General features: G+C 37.8%; 1 protein-coding gene across 9 annotated transcripts in view; it reads left to right on the top strand.

The window, feature by feature from the left end:
* Window positions 1-20,940, top strand: part of LOC149261610 (putative RNA-dependent RNA polymerase 5) — a 489,457-nt gene that overhangs the window by 44,185 nt on the left and 424,332 nt on the right. The window lies entirely within an intron of this gene.

Below are 20,940 nucleotides of genomic sequence, written 5' to 3'. Positions count from 1 at the left end.
TTTAGCCTCGGATGAAAATCCCTTACTGAATTGCCCCTCACTACAACTCTGATCACTAACTTGATTTCCTCAGCAAACCTCGCCTCAAAAAATCGAATTCTATGATCTCTTGGTGTGTCTCCAACTGACCCTCAAGCCTCCTCTTATACTTTTCCTGTTGAGTCTTCAATGACCGAGATTAAGTTCCTAATCAACGACTAAGATTAGCACTGGCTTGATCCTCGTCACTTAGAACTTTCTCACCCATTATTTATTAGTACACATTAATATTTTTATTTTCCTAAGTTTAGACTTAGGAACTCATTAAAAATATTAATTATTTTAATAACTCTTCATCCGGGTGGAATTTATCCAAACGATTTCTAGGTCTTGGAGATCTCATTTGCCTTAGCCTCTCCACTAATTTTCAAGGCTAGAGCACAACTGATGCTACCCAAAATCAACATGTTATTGTTTTGGTAATTGCTCAATGAACTAAAAGATAAAATAAGAATATAAAGATAAAAGAATCACAAGTAATTATCTATATAAGAAAATCTTTTTGCCTTTTTGATTTTCTAACACTTCTTGCCCTTTTGACTGGACTCGACCTCTCCTTGGCCCTTCTTGCCCTTGGCTTTACATGCAAGAGCAAAATTCTCCTCTTCAGTCTCAATCTTCGACCCTTTGCCACTGCTACTGGTAGAAGCCTTGACAAAATTGAGCCTGAGCTCCTCCTGAGTGAAATCACTCCACATGCGTTCCCAATCTGGTAGCTTGTCTCGTCTAGTTATTGCTTAAACGAAAGTTCGCCATTCCTTCGTAAACCCATTTAGTGCTGTCAACACCAGCTCACTATCATCTGGTTTCTATCCTACAGCTGTTAGCTTGTCACGAACATTTTGAACTTTGGTGAGATAAGAAGTTATGTTCCCGCCCTTCTACATCTTGGTTGGCCTCAACTTTTCCTTGAGAATCATTTTACGATTCTTAGATGGATCTTGGTATAGCTTCACAACGACATTCCACATTTCCTTTGTGGTATCCTTAATAGAAACATGCAGAACTATATGATCCCAGACTCCATCTAGGATCATCCTTTTGGATTTGGCCATCTCCCTTTGGAATTGCAGTAAGTGGTTTGGATTTGAGGGTTCTACAACACCTTTCTCTGAATAATCCTTCAGCGCAAACTCGTCCAACAAGAATGACATCCGAACTTTACAAATACCAAAGTTCGAGGCTCCATCAAGTCTATCCTGATCTCTCACCCCTACTGTGGCCATCTCTCAAATCTGAAATTTGTGCTGGTCGATTCTGTTCACAATTTTGATACCATGTAGAAAAACCATGAAATTCTGCAACTGCTCATATGAACAATCTGAAAACTAGTTTCTTTTCATATAGAAACAAAATTTCTCTACTTATTTTGAATCGGAATAAGAACATAAATAAATATGCAAATACACAATTTCAACAACACAATTTTTCTAGGGAACCCAACTGGGAAAACCCTGAGCTTGCTTGAGAATATTATTGTAGAGGAATGATCAATAAATCTCTTAAAATACAACTTTGTTTCAATAGAGAATACAATGATCTTCCTTCTTGAACTAAGAGTGAAACAATTTGCAAGACCCCTGATCCTTGTGCCTTCTTGCCTTGCCTAGATGAGCTCTGAAATCCTTGTGCAAATCCTGGGAAATAAGCCCCTATTTCCTAGCGCATGAGCTATTCCTATTCCTTAGGAATTAGCCCCTATTTCTTAGCGCATTCCCAAGGCAATTCTTCCTCTATCAAACCTCACACACAAACTTTTTCTTTTTCTTGTCACTCTTACAAGCTCACACACAATACTTGTGCTCAAGAAGAATGATTACAATTGTGCCTTCGCTCTTCCTTATAAGCAATTCGAATGGCTAAATCTGGCAAGTCAATATTTTAGGAATCGAACTGGTGATTGAGTTGTTAACTGAGTTGAAGTGGCTCATGCAACTCGTCCTAAGTCTTGATCTAGAATTAGAGACTTGTCACTCGTCCTTTTCCAAGTTAACTTACACTAGAAGACAATGAACTCGACCTTCCACTTTTGCACATTAGTTAAATGCTTCATAACTCGTCCTAATTTGTAGGGACTCATCCTAAATCATAGGAATTTGTCCTAACTTATAGGAATTAGCTCCTAATTATAGGAATTGATTCCTAACTTATAGGAACTCGAGCATGCTAAGGAAGAACTCATTGAGGTCCCTTTGATTAAGGCACAAATCAAGGAACCCTTTCTCGCTATCATTTTCAACACATGGAGCTTAGTGGTCAAGGGGTCCAAGGAAGTTTTGTGTATTCTATGATCTTAGAGTAAAGTTTAGTATCCAGATAATATGGCTACTCTAATCACAAATGGAGGGTATGAGATGAATGAGAACCTTTTTCATATATCCAATAAAGATATTTATCTTTGATGTATTTTGACATATGGCTACTCTAATCACAAATGGAGAATGCAGGATGAATGAGAACCTTTTTCATATATCTAGTAAAGATATTTACTTTGATGTATTGTAATTTGTGACATACAGTGGGCATGATTTAACCACTTTTGAGTATTGTACTTGCTCTTCATTCTTTAACTATAAGGAAATGAAATGGAATTTGTTTTCAATAGGATTTGATATGGATGCAACATTTTAAGCTGCACTATATTTTCATTTTTTATGCATCAGTAGAACACAAATTGTAGTGTTTGTCTTTGACCATTGAGCTAGTTTCCTACTACAAGTGTCAAATCTAAAATTTTCAACTTTCTTAAAAAATCATCCTTTTGTTTTGGTTGGGATTGCAAATATGTTTGAACATAATTTTGAAGGATTATGTAGATACAAATTCAAAAGGCGTGTTGTTCCTTGGGCCTTATACTTATTAAAATGGTATGTGGGATGGTGTTGTCATTGATGTCAACCCTGGGATTTCACTTTGATTAAACACTGGTCACCAATGTCAAATTGTAAATGAACGCTCTTTATATTTGTCTGAATTACACTAAGTTGGAAGCTCCATTGTTGGATGGTTGAAATCCCTAGTTTTAGGGTTTGGGTTCCCTGGACTAAGGACGTACCCCGAACTTGTCGAAGGTTTTTGAAAGAGAAAATCATTGAGTGTGCCTTGGAAATTCTTATCAATGGATTATCCTTGTCAATATGTTTCTGGTGCTATGTGGCACACCCCAAGAGGTCTCCTGGATTGAGAGATATTCAAGTTTGAAGTTAAGACCCCAGTTAGTGGGCTAAAACCCCAAGCGATGATGACATGACACTTTTTCATTGGTTTTTGATCATTAGACATCAAGCGTGAGAGTTCTTTATTATGTTTTGTGGAGCAATCTTCTTGAGGAAGGCATCGCAAGTATTATGCACCAATGAGAAGCATCCTACATTCATTCAAGAATAAGATTCCTCAACAATATGGCAAAAAACCTCCTTTACTTAAGGCTTAAGGTAGCAAATTAAGTGGTATTCTCGCTACAAAAGAGGAACCGTCACATCTATTTGAAGCCCCTCTCAACTCAAATCATGGCTAATTAAAGAGACCTACATATCTCTCCAATGAATGCACTTCTCATGAAATATATTTAGAGAACTAGCTCTGAAATTTGTACGACCCCTGTGTAGGAAGAGATGGATCTGGAGTGAGGGTTCAATGTCTAAGTTCTGAGCATCTTTAGCTACATAAAGGAATAGGGAAGGTTTGAAAGAGAGGATTATCTCTTTCGGTCTTGTGTAAGTGGTTCAGATCAAAGGCCACTAGGTTTCGACCCTCATTAGGCCACTAATTGGAGATTGGATCAAGATGTCATTTATTGCTTTTCTTTTGGTTTTCTTGGGATTCACTTTAGTATACTTTCAATGCAAGAAGACCTTCATTTTATAGACCTAAGCAAAAATATCTCTCTTCGGCCCTCATTAAGGATCTAATCTATGGCACTATTTTGAGGTGTTCCTTACAACACTTTGGCCTCATTCCACGGTAAATAAATAACTTATTTCAGGACCTGAACATCCATTAAAATAGAAGTACAAGACTTTGGCCTTAATTAACTGTGGATAGTCATTTTCACTGAAGACTTAAGGACTGAGTTTTAGGGCTCAGACATGTGTATAGGGCTTGAAGACTGCGGGCTTGAGGCTTTATAATCTAGCAACAAAGAATATATATATATCAGTGTCTTGTCTTGGAGCTCGGTAAAAATAACACCTCAAATTTGTTGAAATATGTAACTAGCTTCGGTCTTCATAATGACATAGGTAATCATGATTTTATATATTTGAGGTGAAGAAAACTAAATTTATTATTGTTATTCTTGAGGCATGGGTTTCATGCTCAAGGTTATTTGATTTATAGGTCAAGCACGCATTGAGTGCTTCTAGGGCTTGTCTTTGAGTCCATAAGTCATAAGAGTCATTGCCATGTATGAAAGACCCTTTTGGGCATGTTACATATTATAAAGAAAAAATTATTTGAGTCAAATTAGAGTCAAAGACCCTCCAAGACCTCATCATAGTGCTACAACAAGTCGACCTTCAAAAGATGACAAGTTGGCCTACAAGTTGTGACAGGAAGCCTATATATAAAGAGCTCAATCTCGTTTGTAAAGGGCATCAATCAAGTTTGGTGGAAGCACAAGAAGCACGAATATATCCGGCAAAGAAGAGAGAATCAAAAGAGGAAGAAAAATCGAATCTTTGAGGATTGTTTTAGGGCTAATTCCTTTCACAAGTGCGAAGAAACTAGGGTAGAATTTGTTGTAGCAGAGATGAAGTAGAGTCACCATATAGAAGCCAAATTCAAGATCCAAGGAAGACTAATTTAAGAACCTGAATTATCAAAGAAGGAAGTACTTCCAAAGCAAAGGAAAGGAGAGATCATAATTGCTTCAAATCTGTCACACGTGTGAAGTGCAATAATTGAAGGAGGTTGAGAGTTCCAGGTAAGAGAGGCCGAAATTGCAGTCAAAGTTGCAGATTGAAATTCTTGGTCAACAAAGAATTGGAGGCTGCTATAAGGCAAGTTTGAATTGGTTTGACTTGGTAAGAAGGAAGTGCTTCAAGGAAAAGGATTGACTTGGTCTTGGAGGGGACTTTGACAAGGATCATAGGTCTTGGAATTCGTCATTTGAAATTCTATAAGAAGAGAAGAATTTTTGTGGGTTTTTCTCTCAAGAGGAGAGGTTTTGGCCCTGTCTGATGGCCTATATCTTGTGTCCTATTGTCTCATTGATTTTCATTATTTGGTAATTGTTTGATGCTAGAGAACATTGATAATAATCATGTGAAAGAAGAAGCTAATCAAGTTAAATAAAAATACATCACAAGTAGTTAACAAAGTAAGAGAAATCACCTAATCTAGCTGCCCCTAAATTTATGAACATGGAATCAGAGTTAAGGTGACAAGACAAGGAAAGGCAGCTTGAAGAAGATCATCCAATTGAAAAAGGATACATAAGGGCCAAGCAAACTAAGGAGCATCAAGGAGGATCATTCATCACATCACAAGGATCACATCATCACAAGTCAAGGAGAAGAAGACCTCAAGGACCCTACCTCCACTCAAAGAAAGAAGGACTCTACATTTGAAGTACCTTGGGAAGCCTCCACATTCTACAATATCATCCAAGGAAGTAAGGAGAAGCGTTGCAATCATCATCTAAGACATCAAGGTGATCTCCCTCGTATTGAAGCAAGGATCACATCTCTAACATATTTGAAGAAAGATATCGCTAGAGGAATAAGTATTGTCATCTTCAAGGAAGCAAAACATCATCATCAAAATCAAGAAGGCATCAAGTTGAAGATATCATTATCTAGGAGCATCTTCACTTGACAAGTAATTATCTTTATATCTATGGCTGAATCTACTATCAAAATGACTTCATTTTGCAAGGAGAGCAACAAATTTGTTGGGTCGTCAAACTTCCTTGCATGGAAAAAGAGGTCAGACTTGATCCTCATACAGAATGAAGTTATTGAATATGTCAAGGGTAAAGTCTCTAAACCATCTCAAGAGCAAGCTTGAGAATTATCAAAGTCTATGAAAGGGGAAATAAGGTCTCAAAGAATCCTTACAGAATCAATCAAGGATCCTCTCATCCCTTATGTAGCAAAGTTGGAGACATCAGAAGAAATCTATGAAAAGTTGGCAGGATTGTTTTCCGTAAGCACTACAGGAGATGTGATATCTTTGAGAACCGAACTATGCAAGATGAAGGTATCAAAGGAAGAAGGGATAGCTTCATACCCTATTAGGGTATCACAAATAAGAGACCAACTGCAAGAGTTATGGGAAATAATGTCCGACAAAGAAATGACCGCCATTGTGCTCAATGCACTACATAATGAATGGGGCAACTTTGTATCAAGCATCTATGGAAAGAAGGAAGCCACCCCATTTGGTGAACTTTGGTCATTATGTAAGATTGAAGAAGCTAGGTTGAAGGCAAAAAGCGATGTGGGAACAAATGAACAAGTTCAAGCATTTGCTGCCATGGCTAGGAGAAAAGGAAAGTTTGGTCCTTAGAAAAAGCAAAAGATCGATATGTCAAAGATCCAATGCAATGGATGTCAGGATTATGGGCATTTCAAGAGAGATTCTCCTAAACTCAAGAAGGACAACAAGAAAAGGAAAGAAAAGAATGAAGCCCATGTCACTGAAGAAGTAGAAGGACCTGATAAGAAGAAACCCAGAAAGGAAGGAGGAATAGATCTTCACTATTAAGGTCTCTCACAGGAACATAGAAAGAAGTAGTAGGTGAAAAGACCTCTACTATGGTTAAAGATTATTGTCAGGATGAGAAACATTGTAAGTATAACAGGATGCATCCTATTAAAAGATGGCATCATATTAGAAGCATACGCTTGAAGCATAAAAGAGCTCATGACATCATTGTAGAAAGCTTGAAAGGATAGCTGAAGTAGAAGTCTATATGGTTGTAGTAGTCATTATGATGGAAAGGAAGTAGCTCATGATATTCTCATTGAAAGCATGAAAAGACAACCAAAATAGTAGTATATATGGTTGGACGAAAGTCATCTAGCATGACAAAAGATAGAGAAAGATCATCATACATCATGATAATTAGAAAGGAGCATTTGCAGGATGAGGATAATCAAGATCCTCCATTGGAATCTTCATTAGAAGGTTCACCTCTACTTGGAAAAAAGCAAGTGTCTCACTGATGGTCTACATTCCACCTTGTGTGGGATCCATTGTTTAGGAGGATAATGGTATGGTGAAAAAGGAGTGCAACATGTCAAGATGGTTGAAGTACCTTCAAGCAAACAAAGGAAGCTGCCGAAGGAAGTCTAGATGACCATGTGAAGGAAGAGGTATGTATATATTTGAAAATAGATAGATAAAGTCATGTCATCATATGGTTGCAGACTTGCAGTTAGAATGATTGAATGCTCTATCTCATGAGCATGATCAAAGAAGGATCTCTTTAAAGATACATGAAGGCATATGCCTTGAACCAGTTCACATATTGATAAGATGAAATCAACATAATATGACCTCATATGGAATATGAGGTGGTTGACAATGATGAAGGAACTATAGAAATTCCTGGGGAAGCAATATGTGAAGAAAAGAAGAAGAGTTCGTGGAAGATGCAACTATAGTCCTGTAAGATAAGATATGTGATCAACATCCGATAATTAGAAGAATTAGCTATGACATCTCCATGGAAGAAGAAGGTATGAAGACCTTGATAAGTATGTTGGATAAAGGAAAAACCTTGGTAATATATGTCTTGGAGATGGAGTCATACATGTGTAGGATGTTGATGTTGTGAAAATCAGATGTCATGACGAAAGGCCATCATAAAAAGGTAACTTTGATTTGATGTTCATTTTGATTTCTGAAAACATCTGGTTGGGTTGAAATAGGGCTACCGAGAGAGAGTTGTAGATGTCACCTACAACTAGCACTCATGAGATTGGATAAGAAGATCTTGAAAGAGGCATGACTTGGAAAAGGTAGTTGTACAAAGGAAAAGCTAGATGTGGACTAGAAGATCACTTTTTGATGAGAATGGATGACATGACTATTGGTTCAAACCTATTGTTTGTTGAAGGAAAGTGATGGATGGCCGATGCGCTACAAATAAGATCTAGGATGATGAAGGCTTCATGATGAATAAGTTGAAGTTCATGACACTGAAAGGAGGAGCCCTAATAGCCACTAATAGTACCATGATATCCACCAAAGAGTAGATAACTGCTGTTGGAATGAAGTCCCTAGTTGAGAGGGAGCTTGGGCATGTCCCTGGTTAAGAGGGAGCTTGAGTATTTTCCTTTTATAGGAATGAGTATATCCTCCCTCATTGAGAGTGTTGAAATATGTAACTAGGTTCAGTCTTTATAATGACATATGTAATCATGATTTTATGTATTTGATGTAATGAGAAAAATAAATTTCTTATTGTTGATCTTGAGGCATGGGTTTCATGCTCAAGGAAATTTATTTTTATGTCAAGTTCCCATTATGATGTAATGAGAAAAATAATTTTATTATTGTTGATCTTGAGGCATGGGTTTCATGCTCAAGGAAATTATTTTTAGGTCAAGCTCCCATTGTGAGCTCCTAGGGCTTGTCATTGAGTCTACAAGTCATTAAAGTCATTGTCATGTATGAAAGACCCATTTGGGGCATATTACATATTGTAAAGAAATTTATTCGAGTCAATGTTAGAGTCAAAAGACCCTCCAAGACCTCGTCACAAGTGCTACAACAAGTCGGCCTTCAAAAGGAGCAATCAGCCTATCTAGAAGAACAAGTTGGCCTAGGTGCTATGTCAAGTTGGCCTACAAGCATGGGTAAGGAAGCCTATATATAGAAGCATTCAACCTCATTCCAAAGGGCATCAATCAAGCATCGATATCAAGAAAAGAAGTGTGAAGGAAGGGATAAAGGAAGCCTCTTGAGCAACGAGTAAAAGAAGGAGAAGATCAAAGTCTTCTAGCATTGTTTTTGGGTCCCTCATCTCACATGTGTGACTGCAATTAGGGTTTTTGTAGTAAGGTTGAAAGAAGCCGAAATATAATTCAAGTATAGATCATTTTGCTAGCCGAATTCACAAGGAGAAGAATCTAAGTCAAGCAAAGGAGAGAAGCCATTGATTTTTCCCTCATCATCTCTCACGTGTGGCCTAGGGTTTTTGAAGCAAGGGCCGAAAAGTGCAGAAGTTGCAGTCAAGCCGAAATTGCAGAAAGATAGGTTTAAGTTGCAGTCAAGGTGTTGGAAGGTCAAAGTCAAAGACAAGCAAAGAGCAACTAAATTGATTTGACAAAAGAGGCAAGGTTGACTTGGTCTTGGAGGAGTCTTGGTCAAGGGTCTAAGTCTTGGAATTCGTCAATTGAAGATTCTATAAGAAGAAGAATTCTTGTGGGTTTTTCTCTCAGAGTTGGAGAGGTTTTGGCCCTGGCTGATTGCCTATATCTTGTGTCCTTTGTCTTATTATTCTTTGTGATTTGGTAGTTGTTTGATGAAGAAAACACTAATAATAAACTAAAGCAAAAGAAGCTAATTAAGTGAAGTAAAAATACATCACAAACAATTATCAAGCAAGAGAAATCATCCTATGTTTTTGCCCCTAGATTTCTCAATAGAGAGGGAGAGATAGACACATCATTCTTGTCTTCATGTTATGAAGAAAGAATGGAGGATTGGGTAAGCATATTACATTGATTCCAATACTCTTTGAGGATGTGGTAGGACATCCAATAGGCAAGAGTAGTCAAAGAGGAAATTCCCTGAGGTAGTGTTATTCCAAGATAGGAATTGTCCTAAAAGGACATACCCTGTGAACACCCAGGTGGGGTATGTGCCTTAAGAGACAATGATGATGGTGTGTCTCAGTCATTAGTCTCGCCAACATTGTGCTTTGATCTTATGGAGAGATAGAGCTTTTAGTCAAGGCCTTGCTATGTGGTAATGCTGGTTTGTATGATGAGATGCATTGGCACAAGCTGAGAAAATAGCTTATGAGATGGCTTACCAATCCGGCTCTTCTTATGAGAATTCTTTAGTTTGAGAATGTCCAAGTACCTTGTATGGATTATGAATACATCCCTAGTTAATAGGGAGTGTTGAAATATGTAACTAGGTTCGGTCTTCATAATGATGTATGGAATCACGATTTTATGTATTTGATGTGAAGAAAAATAAATTTATTATTGTTATTCTTGAGGCATGGGTTTCATGCTCAAGGTTATTTGATTTACAGGTCAAGCACCCATTTAGTGCTTGTAGGGCTTGTCTTTGAGTCAACAAGTCATAAGAGTCATTGTCATGTATGAAAGACCCTTTAGGGCATGTTACATATTGTAAAGAAAAAATTATTTGAGTCAAATTAGAGTCAAAGATGCTCTAAGACCTTGTCATAGTGCTACAACAAATTAGCCTATAAGTTGTGACAGGAAACCTATATATAAAGAGCTCGACCTCGTTTGTAAAGGGCATCAATCAAGTAAGGTGGCAGCACAAGAAGCACGAGTATATACGACAAAGAAGAGAGAATCAAAAGATGAAGAAAAACCGAATCTTTGAGCACTGTTTTAGGGTTAATTCCTTTCACACGTGCGAAGAAACTAGGGCAGAATTTGTTGCAGCTGAGCTGAAGTACAACCATTGTATAGAAGCCGAATTTAGGATCCAAGGAAGACTAATTTAAGAACCCGAATTATCAAGGAAGGAAGTACTTCCCAGGAAAAGGAAAGGAGAGATCATAATTACTTCAAATCTATCACATGTGCAAAGTGCAGTAATTGCAGGAGGCTGAGAACTATAGGTAAGATAGGTCGAAATTGCAGTCAAAGTTATAGGTTGAAATTCTTGGTCAAAGGAGTATTGGAGGCTGCTATTAGGCAAGTTTGACTTGGTAAGAAGGAAGTGCTTCAAGGAAAAGGATTGACTTTGTCTTGGAGGGGACTTTGACAAGGTTCATAGGTCTTGGAATTTGTCATTTGAAGTTCTATAAGAAGAGAAGAATTCTTGTGGGATTTCCTCTCAAGAGGAGAGGTTTTGGCCCTTGCTGATAGCCTATATCTTGTGTCCTATTGTCTCACTGATCTTCATTGTTTGGTAGCTGTTTGATGATAGAGAGCACTGATAATAATCAACTAAAAGAAGAAGCTAATCAAGTTAAATAAAAATACATCACAAACAATTATCAGAGTAAGAGAAATCACCTATTCTCGCTGCCCTTAAATTTCTCAACAAAATCGATCATCAATTTACCATTCAATCTGTCTCTGTGGCAGCGAAGGATGAGACCTATGCAAATTAAAGGTGGAAATCCATGTTTGTGTTGATTTGGGGTAGCATCGGATGTGCTCAGAGCCTCAAATTTTGAAGGAGGCTTGGGCATATGTATTCCAAAGAACCCAGAAAGTGTTTTGGGAAATTCCACCCAGAAGTGATTTTATTAAAATAATTAATATTTTTAATGGGGTTCTTAAGTCTAAACTTAGGAAAATTAAAATATTAATGGGTATTAATCTAATCAGGGGTGAAACTTCTAGAAAAAGACACGGATCAAGCCAAAATGATCTGAGCCTTTGATTATGATTTAATCTAGGCCGTTGGTCGTCCGTCAGGAAGATATAAGAAGGGGCTTGAGGGTCATTTGGAAAAAACACTGAGAGATCTAGAAAATCAATTTTCTGAAGTGAGAAGTTTTCAGGAGGAAAAATTGATTAAGGAGATTTCTTACATCATAGGGGCAGTGAGAATCTAGAAGAAGGAAACTCAGAGAGTACGAGGCAGAGGGAGGACATAAAGACGTCCAGAGGAAGGCTGACGCCGACCCACACAATGTTGACGCAGAGGTAGCGCAGTCTTTGAGGGGAAGTCGAGTTTCCTGTTAAGGGGTGTGAGTCCGGGAGGTAGAAGATCGATTGTCTCAGCTAGCAGAGGATCCAGAAGAGGGGCAGTGTAATACCCAGCAGGGGTGATGCAAAAATTGCCGGGAGTGACACAGTTCTGCGTAGAGGCCACGTAGAGGGTGATGTAGAGCCTCTAGTTCAACAGGATTAGTTACCGATTCTCCCAGTAACAGGGTGAGATCATTTCACCATTCTTTTGTCCAGTATTCTCTCTATATCAGATTGCTAGTTGCGCATCCTAGAATTTTACTCAGATTTTCTCCAACATAATAATAAAACCCTTAGAGTTGTTGCACCAATTTTCTTGCATTGAGTTTTTCCAGGGACTTTTGTCCAAAAATAACGGTGTCCTATGTGTTTGTATTTCCTTTCTCAATTTTTATGTTCCAGAATAATATTTAGTTTGGTGTAGACTGCTTCAGTAATTTACTTCAATATTTCAAGAAGAAATATGAAATAACTTTGTAATGTAATTTATGATCTAGGTGAAGTAGATTCAGCTGGTTGCAATAGGATTCCAGAGATTGTTAGATCGAGGAATTTTCACAGTTTGTAGTGGTGCAGACTTGTTCATATATGTTCGAACTCTCCTAAACTTGTTGAAACACCATAGCAATTTTATGGTCGTGAGTGTCACAACTGTGAGACAAAATTGGAAATTAAAGTTTGTTCTTCATTATAAAACAAAGTCTCATCGAGATAAGGAATGTTTAAAACAAGTTTCTAATCCTAAAGCGGTTAGGGCTTCATTATTAGAACAAAAGCAGTCATTCTACTTGCAATAGAATACATTTCCTAGAATAGTTATCATCATCAACATTGTCTTCATGACCCAGTGTGACTAAGTGCAACAGTTTGGATACAAGGAGTTTATTCTTGAGACAAGAACAAGTTAGGGTATCCTCTATAAGAGCAGTAAGGGCAGAACATCTTTATTATCTTCATATAGCTTTCATTCAAGGATCAAATGCACTAATCCAATGATTGATTTCTAATTTTGTTGAAATACTCAGTGTGAGCTTGCATACATATATTAATAAGCCTATCAAGAAGAGTAAAAGCAACCTATAGTAGATTCTTTGAGGTACTTTATATATCTTCATATACCTACAATTTAGTGCTTTTAAGACAGAATTATAAAGATCAATAAGAAAAAGGACTCAACTCAGTGAGTAGCAACATTAAAGTACCGCATACACTTGCAGGACATATCATTATCATCACCTTGGAACATATAGTTTGCACATTGATTGTTAGCTTGCAGTTAAGAACAATTTGTTCTTCAGAAGTTATCATTGTATGCTTTCCTCTCCTATTGATGAAAGTATGAATATGTGATGACAAGAATAAGTGAAGTTTTATGGATGTATGTTGAGCATTGAGAGCAACCTTGGTTTGACTATGAAATAACTTGGCAGTACCACTGTATGATTGATATAGCAATGAATATATATAGACAGGTTGTGATGGTGATAGTATGACGAAGACAGATTGTTATGACCTTTGATGGTGCATAACTATAGTGACTTTGTATGACATTGATCTATATGGAAGTATACTTGGCATTTGGTAGTATATTTTGGTACTTGACTGTGGTTCTTGTACGTGATGGTTACCTAAGGACATTGTGTGAATGTTGGGTTGATGACATGACAATACTTGAATGACACAACACAGTGATAGTTGGCAGAGTTGGGTTTGGTATATCAGCGGTTGTGACAGTGTGAATGCGGCAGTGTTGTGCAGTAGTCAGTTGATGCAGCAAATCGACTTTGATGTGTAGATTGTGTAGTGGTTTGATTTGGCTTTATGATTGAGCAGAGGCGGGATTGTGTTTGAGGTATGATTGTATTGTGGATAGTTTGAGTAGTGAGGCTGCCAGGACTTGACAATGATATACATATCGAGTAGAGCAACAAATTCTTCATTACAATTTCTTTATATTGATTTTGAGCACAGGGGGATCTAGTTTGAAAATTGTAAAACGTGGTCCACTTGTAGATCATGGTGGCAAGGTGGTGCAAGGTAGGTGATTGGTGTCACTTTCAGGTTGGAGCCTTAGAACACTTCAGGGTGCCAGGGTGGTGCTAGGGCAAGTTGTAGCGTGCGCAATGCCTTGGAGCGTCTGTCCAGTTGCAACTGGTACACAGGGTGTTGGAGCCTCCTTCAATTGGTGCTAAAAACTTGATGTAATTATTTTTGAAAGACAAATATGAAGATGCGTTCAACGGTTTTTGACCCGGAGGGGGTTTTCCACCTAAAAAATATGTGTCTATTGTCTTGATTATTGTGCATTGTTGAATGGTGTTGTATACTGTGTTTTCTATATGATAATGATTAATGTCAAATGTTTACTGTGTTTGCTATCTGAAGATTAACTAATGCTTTGAAACGAATAATAAGTTTCTAATTGCTAAGAAGTACCGATTCACTCCCCTCATAGTATTTCAAACATTGTATATTTTGCTTGCTATGGGGCAAAAACTCTTCCATTTTGTTCAAACATTTTATGGGCAATGTGAGGACATATATCTCATATCCATAAGGGAGGTTGATTTCTAACAAGTAAAGAGGGAATTCAATTTATAACGAGGTTACGACATTTAAGTAAATTTCGCAATAAGAAGTTGCGATTAGATGAAAAATTGTTTTTCAATTTTGTATGATTGTAGGCTGTGACACTAGCTAATGCTTGCTTGACAATAGAAGGAATAACTTTCATACGGCTCCAAATAGGTTTCATGTGTGGCATTGATTTGCGATTTTCCTTGCTCACTTGGGAGGATTAGTATCTATTGTTGATTTCCTTGAATAGAAATTTGGTGCTTTTACCTCTTATTCAAGTGCAAGAACATTCCTCTTGATTGGAATTCATATGTAACATCTTCCGTGATGAAAGTTGCATAACTCACTTCAATACATTTTAGTTACTCATTATTGATTTGTACTTGGTCTTGGAAAATAAGTTTAATGATAAGATCTTGATGTATCAACTTTAGACATCAAGATATTGTTGATATCATGATTGAATATATCTGCATGGTATTTGATTTGTTAGCTTCTAACCCCAAACTACCCAACTGATCAAACCCTCAAAACTTGTCCTTTGATCTTGCTAGATGATATGGATCTTTCTCCCTTTGTTGCCCATTTTATTCTTCCTTTGAGCTTACACACTTGGATGAATGTCCTTCTCCACCAAATCATTGAGATCTCACTATCTCACTTTCTTGTGTTCACTATATGTGTCTTGTCCCTTAGCCTTGCCTTTCTTTTATAAGTTTGAGTTATTGACCAAACTTGCAACCTTAGTCTCTAAAGTGATTGACACTTGAGATTAGATCCAATTCACTTGAGATTCATTCAAATTTCCAATGCAAATAACCTTTGCTTTTCATTAGATTAACTGATTAGATTAAGTGTTATCATTCCAGATGTAACACTTCCCTCATGTCTACTGTCTCTTAAGAACAATACCATCCATTGGTCGTGTAGATTGTTTAGCCTATGGAGGTACATTTAGTCTATGAGGTGGTCATGGAATCTAGGTGTACATGAGTTGAAGACTACAGATTCATGCCTAACGATCAAAACTGTTTAAGGTTGCAATTTCAGACGTAGTGGCTTAGCATACAACATTATCCACATCATGTAATTTAGGCAGTACTTGCCATTTTGTATCCCTGATTTGTAGGGAATTGTCTTGAACGATTTCTGGGCATCATAGTTATTAAGACATGTTAGAATGGGCATAGGGACAGGTTTCATTATTTTCCTCCCAACCATTGACAATTTCCAATTGTACAGGTGTCACCCCCTAGCTTGTGAAACCTGTCCCATTGTTTAGGCCAGGGATTCCAGAGGTTTGTTCCACCTCCACCCTACTTATCGCTGTTTGGTTGCAGACTGATACAGGGGTTATAGAGGTAGTTTTTCCTCCACCCATCAGTCTAAGAGGGACTCTAGAGATACACATCTCTACCCACTGGTCAACAAGTGAATCCAAAGATAAACATATCCACCCATTTGCCAACAAGGGACTCCAAAGATAAAATCTCCGCTCATTAGCCAACAAGGGTCTCCATAGATAAAATCTCCACCCTCACTTTAATTAGGGTTTTCAAAGACTTTTCTCCACCCTGAAGTTGCTTCAAGAACTTCACCCAATGCTAGGCATACAAAGCATTCTAACACTGAGCTTTCGGCAAGGAACTAAGTTAAGACAACCAGAAGCTTCAACCTGCTTTTTTTCCAATGCGAGCCTCCAAAAATGGAGGACCTCCACCCTTGAATTTGGCCAATATTGTTATTTACAGTTGCAAAGTATTTACCTTCCTGTGAGAAGTGAGTATTAACATTACATAGTTGAATCTACGCTAGTATGACACAGTCTACATGGTCTATCAAGGAGGGGTTCCAAATATGAAGGATCTCCACCCTCAAATTTGGCAAATATTCTCATTTACAGTAGTAGTGAATTCACATTCTTGTAGGGATATCTCTTTTCTGGGTATTGGTGAGTAATAGCATCGGTGCATCTACATTGGTATGCTACAAACTATAGGGTCTTTTCCCTTTGAAAGACGAGGTTAATCAGATAGTCGTTTTAGCCAAATGTGGGTTTAGGTTTAAGTAGCCCATCAGGCAACAAGACAACAATGAGGTTGGTCTCAGTCTACTAAGTACCTCTTAGTTCATTCAGTGTCAATCGAACAATCTGTTAGTATGACCCCATCATCTAGGCACAAAACCATTCACAATATGCTTGCAATCTGATACATAACTCTAGCATCTAGGCATTGAGTAGATATGAAGATTGTAAGAGCCTAATCTATAAGCCTCCATAGGTTACCATTACTAACCTTTGGTGCCACATGTCCTTCTGCAATTCTAGACTCTTGATTCTCCTACCCTTGCAACCAACTCTCAAAATTTCGCTCCTTAGGTATTGATTTACATGCTAACCTCCTCTCTATATCTGAGATTTCCTTCCTGACTGCACTCTCGCTATTGCATCTTCTCCTTCACTGTGCCCTCCTCCTGGTCCTAACCTCTTCTATTTCTACTATTCGCCAACCACTCCCGGTCTGTTACGGCCTGGCCTTGCTGGATCAATCCTCAATGTCTCTCTGTCCTCCTAACCTCGTCACTGCTAATTTGTTTCCTTTGGCTAAATGGATCCCTTCCATTTGGCCCTATTTTGCTATTGGTCTGCGATTTTCCATCTTCTCAGGTTCCCTTGTAGAATTGGCAGGGCGTGCAGAAAATGTCTCCTCTTCCATGTGCTCAAATACCTGCAAAAAAAAATTGTTTGTGACCTTCCTTCCTTCTGTCGAAGTGTCTGAGCGCAATCCTTCCATAAAAATAGTCCCCTCTTCATACCCTGTATATGGTTGATGTTTTTATTTTAAAGTCACTATGATCTAGGGTTCAATTAATTTGGGAAGTATTAATTTGGTCCATGGCATATGCTCATACGAGTCCATCAATATTAGAGTCGTACCATATTTCATAGGTTTACCCATTAAGCCTTACAAACCTTATAAACACAACAATTATAATTAAAACAACTTTAAAACACATCACTTGTTACCCTCATATCTTTAACTACATAACTAAACCGAGCTACCAACGCTGTCGAATATAGGAATTTGGTTTATCTCGGTACAATATCTAACATGTATTGATTTATAACAAATCATAATGACTGATAAAAAGAATTGGATTGGGACACTTAAGTACATATATCAAATGTACATAAAGATTATTAAGGGAAACATTAACCATACAAGTGTAAGGTGATCAATAACATCATTTGCATTATATACATGACCGCACCCTAAATGAGACAATATCTACATACTTTGCAAAATCACTGAGGTCATTACACAATATCTACATATTTTGTAAGGTAATTGGGATTATTACAAGCCTTGAGAGAGAAATTGATCCTCCTCCAACACATTTAAATTGACCATCGTTGACTTCACTTGGAGGCATCACATCACATCACTTCTTCATCATTTGGTTCATACGCTTCTGAAATTGCGGGGCTAAGTTCAAACATGCGAGGAAGAGAGAAGAAATTTTGTTTGACTGCGTTGACTTTTTATTTTTTAGGCATACTTTGACTGGTGTTGACATGGTTTGACCAAATTTTGGATATGTTCTGGAAAGCCGAAGTTGGGGAGACTTTGACCAAATTGTTTTGGGCACTTTGACTGGTTTGACCGTAGGTCTTGTTGAAGAATCTAGGGCAATTAGAATTAATGTGATTCTTCTTAGCTTGATAACTATTTGTGAGGTGTTTTAACTTTTCTTCTTAGCATAGTCTTCACTTATTATTAGTAGAATGTGTCTTCTTAGTTCATCAAATATATACCAAAACAAAGAGACAAGAACACACGATGTTGTCTTTCTGCCAGGGCCAAAACCTCTCCCCTTTGGAGAGGAAAACCCACACAAAATTCTTCTTATAGAGATTCCAATTGACGAATACCAAGATCATGACCCTTGACCTAATTAAGCCACTCCAAGACCAAGACACCAATCCTTTGCACTTCTGAGATCATCACCTTCACTGATGCTTCATCGAGGTCATCTTTGAGATCATCATAGCTACGCCATCATCGAGATCATGATTGTGCATTCACTGAGTTTATCACTGTACATTTACTGAGATCATCACTGCATATTTACTGAGATTATTATTGTGCAATTACGAAGATCATCATTGCACCTACGAAGTCTATATACTGAAGCTGCATCGAGATCTTCTATTATGATTATGCCTTTGTAAGTATATCTTCATCACGGTCATGAAATCACTGTGCCATGATTATGACTGCATCCAAAATATGAGACAAAGTGTGTTTTTGTGAGATCACCAAGATCCTTATCATCATACTTACGCCTTGACTGTGACTGTTCCTAAAGAGTATTCTGAGTGTGTATCCCTTCATCGTTAAATATACTGAGACCATGACTTCATCTTAGAAGTATCCTGAGACAGAGATACTGTGATTATAGTTATGCCGAGAGTGTAATATAACAAATGTGCCGAGATTGTAGTGGAATCATTGTGATCCTCTCCATCATAAATGATTGTGCTGAGACTACAACTGTGCCACTGTAAATATCCACGAAATTTCAGAGACCTCGAAATAGTGTCCTCCTGTAATGCGAACTACAGACTCTTGTACCCATCAAATTAATCTAGAAAGTCTGAGTTTTCCTTCTGTACTGTACCCACAAAAATCACAAAGGAATCTGATTTCCATGTCTTTGTTTTGCGCAGGCCCTCACTGGGTATATATAATGGTTTTGTGTCTATAATAAGCTGACCTGTACAAATGAACTGTTGTGTCTTCATTCTGAGCCGACATCACTGTATTTTATCTTGTTTGGAGGCCGATTTCATCAAGAGTGAATGTGCTTGTCTTTGGAGGGCTGTTCTAGACATTCGCTTGACCCATATACATTACACATAGGCTCAAGAAGAGCTCCTTATACATGACTTTGACTCTTTGACTTTCCTAGACTTGTGAAATGAGCAAGAAACTCATTCTTATAATTTACAAAAACAATATTTCTTTTTCTTGACAAGTACAAAGATCAAAAATTACATTTGTAAATACCGAACCTAGTTACACTTTCTTCAACACTCCCTCTTAACTAGGGAGGTATTTATAATGCTACTTGGTCATTCTCAATCTGAAGAATTTCTCATAAGAAGAATCGAAGTGGTAACCCATCTATATAGTTGTTGGAAATACTAGGAGGGGGTGAATCACTATTTCTTTTCAATTGTTATTATTACCTGTTTAGATTCTTTACAATTTTAATCAAAGAAATGATTTTATTAAATACAAAAAAAGATTGAATACAATATTTGATGAATTTTGCCAAACACCAACTTGGACTTTGATGAGGCTCCAACCTCTAGGGTTCCGACCTTATCTTACCAAGGCACCAACCTTGAATTTGGGAGCACCAACTCCAAGGACATCAATCCTTCCAATTCTGAGGCACCAACCCCAAGGGCTCCAACCCTATAGATTTACTTTGTCAAGAAATGTTTGTTTGTATTATACTACTTTCAAGGATTTCTTTACCAAATCATGTCCTTGTAGTCTTTGCAACAAGTCGCTGTCTGCGCTATGGCTTCACTTCGGGTCTGAACGTTTCAAGATGAATCAGGTCAAAAGATTGTTCCCCCGCTTTGTCTTCTGCTTCCTTCTTTGCTCGGCCTTCGGCTTCTACTGCACCTTCGTCTTCTGCTAGACCTTCGGCTTCCTCTGTCTCTTCAAGTTCATGAGTTGTGAACTTTTTAATTCTTCTCTGTGCTCGATGCTTAAGGTGAGGTATTATAACTTGTATTTATACAGGTTCCCCAATACCCAAAAGACACGTTCATTTGGAAGGAGAGGCCAACTTATGGATATTCATCCAATGACTCATAAACTTGTTTCATTTACAGAAAATTTCATAGGAGAGATCGTACCCACATGAGGTCCCACATCCACGTCATCAATCAAAATCGCAACTTTTGGAGGTCCCGCAATCGCAACCTTTAACATTACCGATGTAACATAGCCGATACTCATATTTCCGATGAAGCGAACGTGATATAACATTAAACAGTTGTCAATAGATCCATCGGATCCACAACTTCTATCGCAATCGGCGGTTCGGGGGTTTATCGCAATCGGCGGTTCGGGGTGACAACCCTTTATGATTTGTAACTTCCGATACCCGAACGCGATACTACATAAAGGTGTATTCTAATGGAGTTGTCGGGTTCGCATATTATATCACAATCAACGTTTTGAATGGAACATGATTATGTGAACATAAAGGTTTGCGATTATGCGATGGATGCGATATTATATTGAGTTGTATTGCAATGGTGCAGCGGGTCCACATTATTATCACAATCGCAGTTTTAGTGTGACATTCCTTTAAGACTTGCGATGCGAAGGTTCCGATACAACAGATGCGATATTACAACAGAGCGTGCTATAAT

Source organism: Pinus tabuliformis, chromosome 6, assembly GCF_031772625.1.
Source record: "Pinus tabuliformis cultivar Carrire ecotype Pingquan chromosome 6, CPIR1, whole genome shotgun sequence".
NCBI classification, from domain to species: Eukaryota; Viridiplantae; Streptophyta; class Pinopsida; order Pinales; family Pinaceae; genus Pinus; species Pinus tabuliformis.
This window is presented reverse-complemented; position numbering and strand designations above follow the sequence as displayed.